General features: G+C 44.1%; 1 protein-coding gene across 3 annotated transcripts in view; it reads right to left on the bottom strand.

The window, feature by feature from the left end:
* The window catches only part of LOC124711264 (N-acetylglucosamine-1-phosphotransferase subunits alpha/beta-like), a 132,230-nt gene that overhangs the window by 74,757 nt on the left and 44,699 nt on the right, over positions 1-12,774 (bottom strand). The gene's annotated exons all lie outside the window — the stretch shown is intronic.

Raw genomic sequence — 12,774 nt, 5'->3', positions numbered from 1 at the left:
TAGGTTCGCCACGTTTAGCCTACTTACAAAGATATACAACACATCCCTAAATTAAAACCTTAATTACATAATTTGGATCTGTAGTGTCAGAAATATAATGTCTGTGCACAATTTCGAATAGGCAAAGGAGGGGGAGAGAGCATGCAAGCAACCAGAAATATTCTTGAAACATGTCTATAAACCAATAAAGACTAAAAATGAACATAGTGATACTAAATAGAAACATACTGCTGAGCTTAAATTCTGTTACTCTACACAGAGTACATGTTGTGTCCATAATATGTGACAAGTTAAAACAGTGCATCATATCAGAGCTTATACTTGCCGGGGTAGATTGTCAGGTGAGTGATTGATCCCAATTTCAATCTGGAGAGCAATTTTATTCAGAATGATAGTGATAGTGGTGCAATATACTACTGTAGTTATTGTGACAAGCAAGGGCTTCTGCAGGCCTATAGAGGAACTGCCTTTGTCAGCAGCCTCAGGCATGTTTTCTCCAAGCCTGAGGACAATGTGGCAATCAGAAATATTCTCACTGCAGGTAGGAGTTACAGGGTTCCCCATGACACCACCTCTCATCATTAGTTTGCAGAATTTTGTTATGAGTCACCACCACCACCACCACCACCACCACCACCAAATGGTGCTGTAACTATTTCCAGCTCCCTGACACCTTTCCCCATTTTTACTTAACCCACCATTTATGCCATCCTTCCTATTTTCTCCTGCCTTCCACTCTACCTTCGATAGCTGTTGTTAGAACTCCGTTTCTTCACAATATACATCTTAGACAGTCAGCGCTCCTTTACTTATTCAAGGTTAGTAGAGTTCTTTATTCCTTTATCCTTTGCAGTCCTTAACTTTATCCAACATCCATTTTATTTTCTCCATTGCCCTACAACCCAACATTGCGAATGCTTCAATTCTGGCTCTCTCTGTCTAATTCAACATCCAGCTTCCAGCCGTACAGAAAAACATTCCACATAAACTATTTAACTAACCTTTCTCTTAACCCCAACCCCAATTTGCTGCATAATAAGCATTTCTTCTTATGGAAAGCTTGCTTTGCCATTGCAGCTCTTTCACCCATCCCATCATTAGTTAGTATGCTCCCTAAATATTTGTGTTGTGCAAAATGCTCAATTTGACATTCTGTTGCTTTTATTTTTGTACTTTTTTGTCATGTACCCTCAAAACCTTAGTTTTATTTGTGTGTGTGTGTGTGGGGGGGGGGGGGGGGGGGGTCACAATTGTTCAGATGACGTAAACCTATAACTTACAAGAAACAGGGATAAGCTGGCCACCCTAAAACATTAAAAATGGCATCCTAAAATTTTAGGGAGTGAATCTGTCAGTTCACAAAACCTTAAAAGTCATTTCACATTTGTTTCATTGTCAATTAAAATAAGAGGGAAGCCTGTCGGCAAAAGAGCTGCCGCCCTATGGTCCGAAAACAAAACAGTCTAGTAAAATGTGGTATGCTATTAGTCTGTACACCACAAGCACTGTTCGTTGGAGTGTCCTCTCACCAGAGCAACACGCCATGGGTCATAGGCCTGCTCATCTCGCCCGTACGGCTGGAAGGAGGTAGGCCATGGTCGCTTAGTGGAATTTATTAGACACAACTTAATGTCTATCATTTCCAATCTCTTCCATCATGCACGAGTCTGTACCTTAACAAAGAAGTGATAGCATGTACGAGGATGGCACACTGGAGTATCTGAAGATCACAACACACATCTTCTTAGCTGCCACAGTAAACCTTTCATTCCATGCAATATCCATCCATCCTGGTACCCAGCAGCAAGAACCTCCTTCCACAGTCTTTGTAGGTTGAGGACCTTGTCCTGGATATTCTGGACTACTTTATCTGCTGGGTACATCATTGTAGAGTGTGAAGGGCACTCAGGATGTTGTGACAGAGAAAACATTTAGCACTGTTAAACACGCTGCACCTGCTCTGCTGTCACATATTGAGGACACAATCAGGAAATGCAACAGAGCAACTGAGAAAGCTCCATTGTTTAGAAGCACCCGTAAATACAGCTACATAGTTATGGTGCTCAGTTGAAATGTCATAAAATAATGTGTTAAAAATATGTGTACTGCACTAAATCTAAAATGATACTGGGCCTCCGCAGTAACCAGGGTTAAAACCTTGGATTTGGGGTTGTGCTACCTCCACACCAAATGATTCCAGCAAATGCTGTGCACAGATCCAAAATGGCCCTGTTGCTCATGAATGATGAGAGAAAATGTGTTCCAGAGATGGACGAAAAACACTTTGCTAGGCTGGTGAATTTAGAGCAGCAAGGAACTTGCATGCCTGACACAAAATGAGGAGCTGCCGCCGGGTAGTGAGTGGTGATTCCCCGGGCCTCAGCACAGAGACTGGGTACGGGTTTTGGTTTTGTTGTGCTTTAGGGCGCAAAAAACAACTGGGGTCATACGCACCCAAGTCAAAACTATAGAACATGAAGGCAGAGAGGAATTAAAGAACAACTACACATCAGTCCTGATTGACATAAGAGAAGAAAGCAAAAACTGGCACGTGAAGAAAAGGCTGAAAAACACCATACCGGAACGGAGGTCCAAAACTAAAAATTAAATGGCCTTCACCATACTGCTTTCGTCGATAAAAAGTAAAACACGGTCAACAGCCTGCACATAATTTATTAAAACGGCTGATAACTCAGACGGCAAACCCAAGCGGGAACTGAAATAGTTAAAAAAAATAGGCATTACATCAGGAAGTGGCGGTCAGTTAAAACTTGGGCGCAATGTGTCAAAGTGGTTGTGTAGGGCCAATTATCAAATGAAGATGGCTAAAAAGGCAGTGCCCAACACGCAGCCTAGCTAAAATGATCTCCTACCGGCGGGAGGGCCGAGAGGAAGTCGTCCAAGTCGCTGGGACAGGCTTAATAACCCAGAGTTCACTCCCATGAAGCGAGGACCAATTGCGATGCTACGGGGGCACCACCTCCTGACAGACGGCAACATCGGAGGGAATACAAGAACTCGTGGGTTGCGGTACAAGGACTGCAGCCTCGGCAGTAGCCACGGGTGCCAATGACGATGGCACACCCGACCCCACGGTCAGTCTGAGTCATCAGTGTATACAAAGGTACTATCGCTAAGTCCCATGTAAAGGTCGTGAAACTGAAGGTGATAAACAGAGCTGAGGGCTATGCCGAAGGTAGAGGCCCTACTGCTGGAAAGGCCTTAGTTAATGGATCAGGCTAAAAGTGTCCCACAACATCCTATCTTCCTTATCCACTCCTAGTCCTTACCCAATTCCCTTTCCCAACCTAAGGTCTGATGCGATCCTTGTTGAGGGATTCGTGGCACACGGAACGATGTGTCACAAACAAAGCCTCAGGGATACCGGGCGACCTCCCTGAGCAAGTAGCCTTACACCACACGGGGTATTCGAGGTGTGGACCACGTAGATCCCCAACTCTCGTGCGACGAAGATGGACACAACAAAAGACAATAAATTAAAACAAACTGAGGGGAAAACTGAGACCTCGGACACCCAAACGTCGGGGTGAGGACCAATGGAATGCATTTCTACTACTGAATGAGGGTCTAGACCTGAGCCAAAAGTGGGAACTGTAACTGACAAGTTAGACCAGATCAAGATTAAAGCCTTGTCTGGAGCCCAGATGAGGAAATTCCTTAGGAAACTAGAGACAAAAGGAGGGGACACAATGGTTTCCCAAACACATGTGGGGGGGAATTAAAAGGGCTTGAGCCCAAGAACCCCAAGAAAAAACTGTCTCAGGTTAAAGGGGATATGCAGACCCCCCACAACGTCAAAGACAGCCAGCAAGAAGATATGGGAGGAATCTAAGACCCCCTCCTCCCTGGATAAGTGAACCCAGAAAAACTGAGGCAAGAAATAGGGAAACAGATCTACAGTACTGCAGTCTCTGTTTTTAAGATGGCAGTTATCCTGGAAGGCTATCCACTGGTAGCCATCACCTTCCAAGAGGAAGGACATGTACATATGGCCCTCTTGGAAAGATAGGGAAAGGGGGGAGGGTGGACGCTGGTCCAGGATCCAACTTCAAGAGCATCTATCGAGACTGTGGTGCCCTTATTTTTGTCTGTAAGGGGGTGCACACAGTGGCATGGCTTAAGGACAAGGTGCCCATTATATCCCCGTGGGAAGATGTAAAGCTGCTGGTCAAAACAGCAGCAGAGCTTCTTAATACCGCAAAGGTACCAAAGATCTTTAAGGATGTCTCTCCTAAGACTCAATTCGAGAAAATAGTGGTCCAGAAACCTAAAGTCTTGACAGAGGACTGGAGAGTAATCGACCAGAAGATTGTACCGGAAGGACAATCCCTGGTGGTGGAGGTCAGAGAGAAGTCCCTGAAGGCGATGCGAGAGCAAGACCTGAGATTGTTTCTAGGGTTCTCGTAGGTCACCGTCAGTGTTATCCAAGAACTCAAAGGGAATGATGGCAGCAAGACAAAGACTGGAGGTGCTGCAGATTAATCTGAGGGTAAGCCGATTTATGCTAGGAATCTAAGAAACTCCAGAACAAGCATCTATGTAAGAAATGGAATTTCTTTCATGCCAATGATGGATTTCTGCTCCAGAGACTTAGTGACCATCAGAATGCAGCAATGTGAGCAAGGTATCACGTTTGCCATCAGCACAGCGACCAATTGTTGGTTGGATGTGACGCTGCTGCCCACAACCTAGTGTCTGGCAGCAAGGACACCAACAGTATAGGTGAGTATCTTCTTGAATTTCTCTTAGCTAACGACTTGGAGGTACTGAATAGGGGCAATGAACCTACATTCAGGATACCAGAAGGGAATAAGTAACTGACATAACTTTTGGTTCCATGAGAATGGGCAGCTATGTCAAACAAAGGCGTGTGGCATTAGAGACATCATCATCGGACCACATGTACATTAAATTCAAAGTTGAAATGTGAATTAGACAGACCATGACCCAAAAAAGACTGGGAGACATATTGGAGGGACCTTGACTTTAGCTTATCGGAAATTAAAACCTCGATAAGAAATCAAGTAGAGTTTGAGGAAGTAGCAAAGCCTGTTACCTCTGCCATGGTGACCTCATATCAGGACAACTGCACAATAACCAAGAAGTGCACCAATAGGAGTGTGCCTTGGTGGAATAACAACTTGGAAATGCAAAGAAAACACGTACGAAGACTGCTTAACCTTGCGAGACAAAGGACAATGGGCAAAATATTGTGAGACCCTTGTCAACTACAACCTTGCAATTAGACAAGCAAAGGAGGCATCCTGGAAGGCATTCTCTGAGGAAGTGGAGAGCTGCTCAAGCCAGACTTCACAGAATCCTCACTAGAGTACCAACCAATCCAGGAGGTACGCTGACAAAGGAGAATGGGTAATATACAAAGACAGCACACGAGATGTTGGAACTGCTCCTCAAAACGCACTTTTCTCAATATGCTCTGCCAGACAACACAGACCAGAATGTGATCCCGGAGAGACAATGGTTCTCATGCACTTGAAGAGAGGACTGGCAATCAGCCAAGGAGTGTGTGAACTTCAATAAAATCCAATGGGCAGTGGGAACATTCCAACCGCTCAAGTCACCTGGCCCAGATGGAATCGATCCAGCTCTCCTGCAACAGGCAGGAGAGAATCTCATAAGAATCTTATGCAGGTTATTTAGGGTTAGCCTAGCAGTAGGAATCATTTCCCAATGCTTGGAGGGCAGTGAAGGTTGTATTCATTCCAAAGCCAGGGAGAACTGATCATACCAAGGCCAAGGATGTGAGACCAATCAGTCTGTCTGCCTCCCCCATTCTTAAAACATTGAAAAAACTGGTTAATGTATTCACTGGGGAGAGGAAGCTAATTAGGGCCCCTCTACATTCAAACCAACACGTGTATCAACCAGGTAAATCGTGTGAGACAGCTCTCCATCAACTCGTTGGGAGGGTGGAGAAAGCACTTCATTTTCAAGAAATAGCCCTCTGCATCTTGATGGACATCGAGGGGCCCTTCAGTAATACGACCTACGATTCCATGGTGTACCAGAGCCATGCTTAGTAGAAGGAAGGTAGAGGCTACCATGATGAATGAAAATGTGGTAATTAACACCACTACAGGTTGCCCACAAGGAGGAGTTCTGTCCCCTTTATTGTGGAATCTAGTGGTGAACGAACTCATTGAGGAACTAAATTCCAGAAAACACTTTTGCCAAGGATACGCAGATGACCTTGTCTTAGTAATACTTGGCAAATTTACTGACACAGTTAGAAATATGGCACAAGGTGCATTGGACATTGTGCAAGACTGGTGCATTAAACAGGCTCTGAGGATTAATCCCAAGAAGACTGTTGTGGTGCCATTCACGAAGAGGCATATCCAACACTCAAGTTGGAATCTAAAGCTCTTCAATGAAACTCTACCTGTGAAGGGGATAGTGAAATATATAAGGGAAACCTTAGATGAGAAACTAACATGGACCCCTCACATTAAGAGCATCTGCCCCAAGGCAAAAGGTACTCTAGTGAGTACCAGAAGGGCTTGTGGTAAAAACTGGGGGCTAAGCCCCATAGGTATGCACTGGATATACACCACGGTGGTTAGACCTAGGATTTCCTATGGGGCTGCAGTGTGGTGGAAGAAGGTAGAACAGCAGGCTGCAGTTAAGGAGCTTGCTAAGGTGCACAGACTGGCCTGCTTAACCATAATAGACGGAATTAGCAGCACACCAACTGCTGGGATGGAAACCATGCTGGACATGCCTCCACTACACCTTTGGGTCAAGATAGAGGCAGCAGCTGGGGCATACGGTCTAAAAATTGGTAGAAACTTGATCTCACTGGGATATCCAGAATCACATACTAAGATAGTAAGTGAGGTAAACATAAGAATGGCTGGGGAAATGCCAGCCGACTATATAACAACTCCCACCTGCTGCAACAAGCCTTACAATTCAATAATTGGAGGCAGGAGCAGTAAGAAAGAAAAGAGTTCAACACCATACAGGGGACACTGTTTGGGTCCCCGATGGGTTGAAATCGGACCAAGGCATTGGGGCAGGGGTGTACGGGGTTCTTTACGAAAACTGGCCTCAGTATTCCAAGCTGAAACTACTGCAATCAGGGCATGTGTGGAGGAGGAGATGTGTAGGCACTACAAGGAACATATCATCTACATCTATTCAGACAGCCAGGCAGCCCTGAAGTCAGTCGCAACTCCTGAAACGATATCTAAGATTGTTGCAGAATGCCACAGAGCTCTCTGGTGGAGCTAGGAGGAAGCAATAGGGTAAACCTAGTGTGGGTCCCTGGTCACACAGGGGTCTGTGGCAATGAACAAGCTGACAAATTGCCCAGGATGGAGGCAACGACTCCATTTATTGGACCAGAACCTGTCCTGACAATCACCAAGGCTATGATCTAACTAGAACTACGAAACTGGCTTAGGAAACAGCACATAGAATAATGGACCAAGGTCTATAAACAAAAACATGGTAAGCTAATGATGCCTATGCTCAGTAATCCTAGGATTGAACAGAAAAACGATTAAACTCATGACTGGACTAATGACCAGCATGGGAATTTCAAAAAACACCAACATACAATGGGTATAAGGGAAGAAGACCCTAAATGTAGGATCTGTGCTGAAGGTGAAGAAACTGCATCACACCTGATCTTTGAACGCATGTCACTGGAGAGCAAGAGATACAGAATCTTCAGGACAACTAGACCTGAAGAAATTGTGTCTAACAAAAAACTGGGAAAGGGGCTCCTTGCACTATTTAACGGCATTGGTTGGCTTTACTAGATATACAGGGAGTGATACCACACAATAAACTCTGTTTTGGTGCAGGCAGTGGCGAGTTAGACAAAAGCAATTTTTAGCTTCCCGGTCCAAATCAAATCAATACCAGTTCTCCAGCAGGTGTCGTAGGCCTTCTCCAAATCAAAAAACAAGGCCACAGACTGAGATTTCCACAGAAAATCATTCATGACATGGGTGGACAAAGTAACTAGGTGGTCAACTGCAGAACACCACGCTCGAAATCCACACTGTGCATTCATCAGTAAATTGCGGGACTCTAGCCGCCATACCAGCCTGGCACGAATCATGTGTTCAATCACCTTATAAACACAGCTGGTAAGAGAGACGGGGCAGTAGGTAGAAGGAAGATTTTTGTCCTTACCTGGCTTAGGTATGGGTATGACGGTGGCTTCACACCAGCATCCAAGAAATGTGCCTTCTGCCCAGATGCGGTTGTACATGTTAAGCAGAAGGTTCTTGCCTGCAAGAGAAAAATGCTGCATCATCTGAATGCAGATGGTGTCTGCCCCTGGGGCAGAGGATTGGGATGAACTGAGAGCATGATCTAGCTCCTTCACAGTAAAGGTGGCATTGCAGCACTCAAGATTTGGAGAAGAGAAGGGTATCGCATAAGCCTCCTATGCGCCAATGAAGGAAGCAGGGTGATAGTGGCAAGAGCTCAAAACTTCAGCAAAATGGTGTTGGAGATAGCAATATGGTCCACTATGACATTGTCTGCTACTGTCAGGTCAGAAACTGGGAAATCTGATCGTAGTTCCAGAGAGCTGTCAGAGGTTGGCCCACACAATAGACAGAGGGGTGGAACTGTTAAAAGAACTAGTGAATCAAACCCATTTAGCTCTTTTGCTACCCGAAGAACACCACGACAATTTGCACGCATCTGGTTATAATGAATGCAGTTTCCCATTGTAGGATGACGGTTAAAAATGTGGAGAGCACGTCTACGTACACAAATTGCGTCACGGCATGCCTCAGTCCACCAAGGGACTGAGGCACAGAGTGGTAAAGAGGAAGTGTGAGGAATGGAATGTTCTGTAGAAGTAAGGATACTGTCTGTGAAATATTTCACCTGGTCATCACAACTGGGGAGGAGTAAAGCTGCCAGTCAGCCTTAGTAAGCTGCCACTTGGGAATGCATGTGGATGGGGTAGGAGTCAGCAAACGGATAGTGCACGGGAAATGGTCACTCAAGTAGGTGTCAGAAAGAAAAGACCACTCAAGATGATGGGCAAGCTGGGCAGTGCAGAAGGATAGGTCCAAATGAAAATAGGTGTACAAGGAGTCGGAAAGGAAAGTGGGTGCAATAGTGTTAAGGCAGAAGAGGTTAAGTTGATTAACACTTTACCGTCCGCACATCTCAAACAAACTGATTCGCTTGGCACCACCAGCACTAATTCTGATTACTTGGCTTGTCACTGGTTGTTCTTGACATTATTGGAAGATTATAAATTGTTCAGTTTTACTAATCTCATTGTTAGTTCTCATAAGTTCTCAACCCTGTTCCCCTACTCTCATGAAATTTCGAAAATATGCAGATGTAAATAAATACAAAATTTGTTTGTTTCACATATTTGTTTATTTGCATTGTCTTTGGTACTTAGTATTTCTCTTTCATATGATACGTAGCTGCACAGTCTCCAAGATGTAACGCAACTCCACAAGACTTGCACATAAAGTTTGTTGTTGTTCTTTTCTCGGTTTTGGAACATACGTGGCAGTTTCTTCATTTTTGTTTATTTGTTTCGGAAATAAGTATTAGTTGGTGTTGCTTTATGTGATCGGAAAGTCTGTCAACCAGATCATGATGAGACGTACGCGATGTAGTGGCAACCTCCAAATTTTGCTCATAAGCAGGTACATGGTCTTTCATCCACGAATCACATTTTCAATCAAAAAACTTGAGATCGGAGACTTTGTGTTCTGTATTGAAATATTGACACATATGGAATGCACTGAATAATGCGCAATTAAAGAGGTACATGCAAACCTTTTTTGACCATTTTATAGTTTTTCTGTTTATGGGGTAATAACTCAAATACTGGTCTGCCTGATCCACTCCTTTCATGCATTTGTTGTAGTCTAATACACTTTCAGGTTTTTTATTGTGCAATTGATTTTTCTACATTTTCTTTGATTGTCAGTCAAAGTGGCATTATGTATTGTAGTGATCATTCATACCATTTTAGTTTTCGAAGCTCTCCATACCTGTGCGAATACTTCACCTTTCCGTTGATGACAAGCTTCAAACTCGTTGACTTTTGCATGTTTTAATTTTTCCAGAAATCCTCTATTTTGCCATATCGTACCACAAACTCGAATTTTCTTTTCAAGTAATTTCTCTGCAAGCTCTACACTGTTATAATAATTCTTCATGTAGAGGTGATGCCACTTTCCATAAGAAGGTGCCAACAGTTCCATAACTGTTTTTGCTACAGGCTATCCAGTGCCGGAATATATCTTGAATGGGGAAATGTATCCCGTACTAGAATGACACAGCATACAAATGAGTATGCCATATTTAATGATTTTCGACGGATTGTCAACTTTAAAATTTAACCGTCCATGCCACAGTATCATTCCTTCATCAACTGAGATGTTTTGACTTATATCAAACAGTTTCTTGAAACTTCTTAGAAACATAATCAATTATGAATCGCACTTTTAAAAGCCAGTCGGCATTATCTGGTTTATTGTTGTTGTCGGAAAAACGTAAAAAGGATAATATTTGTCTGAATCGGTTGCGGTACATCATTTTTCAAAATATCGATGTATCTATCACAGATTCGTTGACCAATAATCATCGATCCTAGCTTCTTTTTTTTTTTTCAGTTCCCATAAGAATAGCAAGCCCAAACCATTCTCTAAGTTTGGGTCCCGTAACATTGACAAATTTGGCATTCTTTTTTTTTTTTTTTTTTTTTTTTTAATCCAGTTTCCTTCTATTGCAATTTTGACTGTAGTATTTGCTTTCGTTGCTAATATATTCAAATAGACTGTTCTCAATATATAATTCTATTATACCCTCGAAGCTCTGTGTATCTTTGGGAAATATGTTTGGACCCAAAGATCCTTCAGATTTATTATTGGTCCTTGGTAAATCAAAGTCTGACCATGGCGCACTGTCTACTTTGTCTGATTCATCTGAATCAGTTGGCAACCATAGCGTTTGCCGAATTCTTCTTGGGTGTATATCACTAACTTCCAACAATTCTGCTTCACTTTCATTTTTTTGATATCCAATGTCTTCTTCCCAATCGGCCTAGTCGTCCAGAACATCAGACAAGATGTCCACGCATTCATCGTAAATAATCATATCATCTTTTTTGTCTGCCATGATGAAATGGCACAAGTACTTAAAAATCTTATTGACATGTGTAACTTATTGTTACCTAAACAAAACACCAACAGAATGCAAAAGACACTAAAATGCTGTCACTGGCCACTGCACGATACTATGCACACAACACCACTGTGGTATCGCCGGCTGTCGACCGCTATTTCACGCACGACACCACAGTGGTGTTGCCGGATGGCATGGTGTTAATAAGGTTAGATAATAGGGCACCTCTCTGACAGGACCTGGGAGAACCCCAAAGGTTCACTGTGTAGAAAAAATGGGGGAGGTAGCTGCCTAATAAGCTGAATGGAGTCTCCCCTGGTGACAGCGAATGACGGAGGAACATAAATGGTATAGAGTGGAAAAGTCAGGGTAGGAGGGGGAGGGGGGGGCGGGGCGGCAAACTGAACAGCTTCAACATGGGTAGTCCGGGAGATGGGTTGACTATGAATGTCATCCCGTATGAGCAGCATCACACCCCCATAAGATGGAATGTCGACCTCAAGGGGAAGGTTAAAACAGATCGGTACGAAATGTGAAAGCTCAAAGCAGTCATGAGGGCACAATTTGGTTTCCTGAAGGCAGAGTAATAGGGGGTGCTGCGATGCTAAAAGCAGCTGTAAATCCTCTTCATGGGATCAATGGCCGAAAAAGTTCCACTGGAGGAAGTCATGGTGAGGAAGATACGTAGGGATGTCACTCCAGCGAGTGCCAAGTGTCAGCCAGTGACGAGTCACTACTACAGGGCACAGAGGCAGGACGATCCTGCTCCATGGGCTCCATAGAAGCATCGGCTTGCTTGTGTGGTCGGTCTGTGGAGTACAGCGCTGAAAAACAGTTGGTAGTGTGCACCAGCGACACGGAGGCCGGCCGGGCTAAGGTATCACGTGGCGACATTGTTGAAGAAGATCTTTGAGTTGGTGAAAGAAAAGACTATTTGCCTTTGGAGGACTTCTTCAAGCCTTTCCGGTTAGAGGAAGACTCGGGTGTTGCTTTGCCCCTTGACACTGGGCGATTTCACAACCTTGGAGCTGAATTGGAGGTTGCATGTCTGTGTGGCCATATCCATAGAGCGAGGGGTAACACGAACAAAACTATAGGTACCAGACAGGAGAACACAAGGTTTGCTACTAGACAGTAACTTGCGAGCAACTCGGTAAGGCACTTTTTCCTTTACCCAGATCTCTTGGACAGCCCGCTCATCACGATACATGGGACAACCCCGAGAGGCGGTAGCATGACCACCATTGCAGTTGATACAACGGGGAGTAGGAGGCGGACAATTGCCCTCGTGCACATCCCTAGAACAGGTGACACATTTGGCTGGGTGTCGACAAGACATTCTAGTACGGTTGAAACATAGCGCATCGGGTTCAGAATGTACAGCCGGACTGTGATATTTTCATAGCCTGCTTTGATCTTGGACAGAAGCACCACTCTGTCAAAGGTGACAAAAAGAGTGTGGGTGGGCACTAAGGACGAATATACCTTTTCCATTTTCCGATGGATGACAATGACACCCTGATCAGAGAGGTAAGATTGGATTTTGGCCTCTGTTAGACTGTTGAGCAACCTGGTGTAAATTACGCCACAGGAAGAATTCAAAGTTCT

The sequence above is a fragment of the Schistocerca piceifrons genome, chromosome 8 (genome assembly GCF_021461385.2).
Source record: "Schistocerca piceifrons isolate TAMUIC-IGC-003096 chromosome 8, iqSchPice1.1, whole genome shotgun sequence".
In the NCBI taxonomy this organism is placed as follows: Eukaryota; Metazoa; Arthropoda; class Insecta; order Orthoptera; family Acrididae; genus Schistocerca; species Schistocerca piceifrons.
The sequence above is the reverse complement of the archived record's forward strand: the minus strand, read 5'-3'. Positions and strand labels throughout refer to the sequence as shown.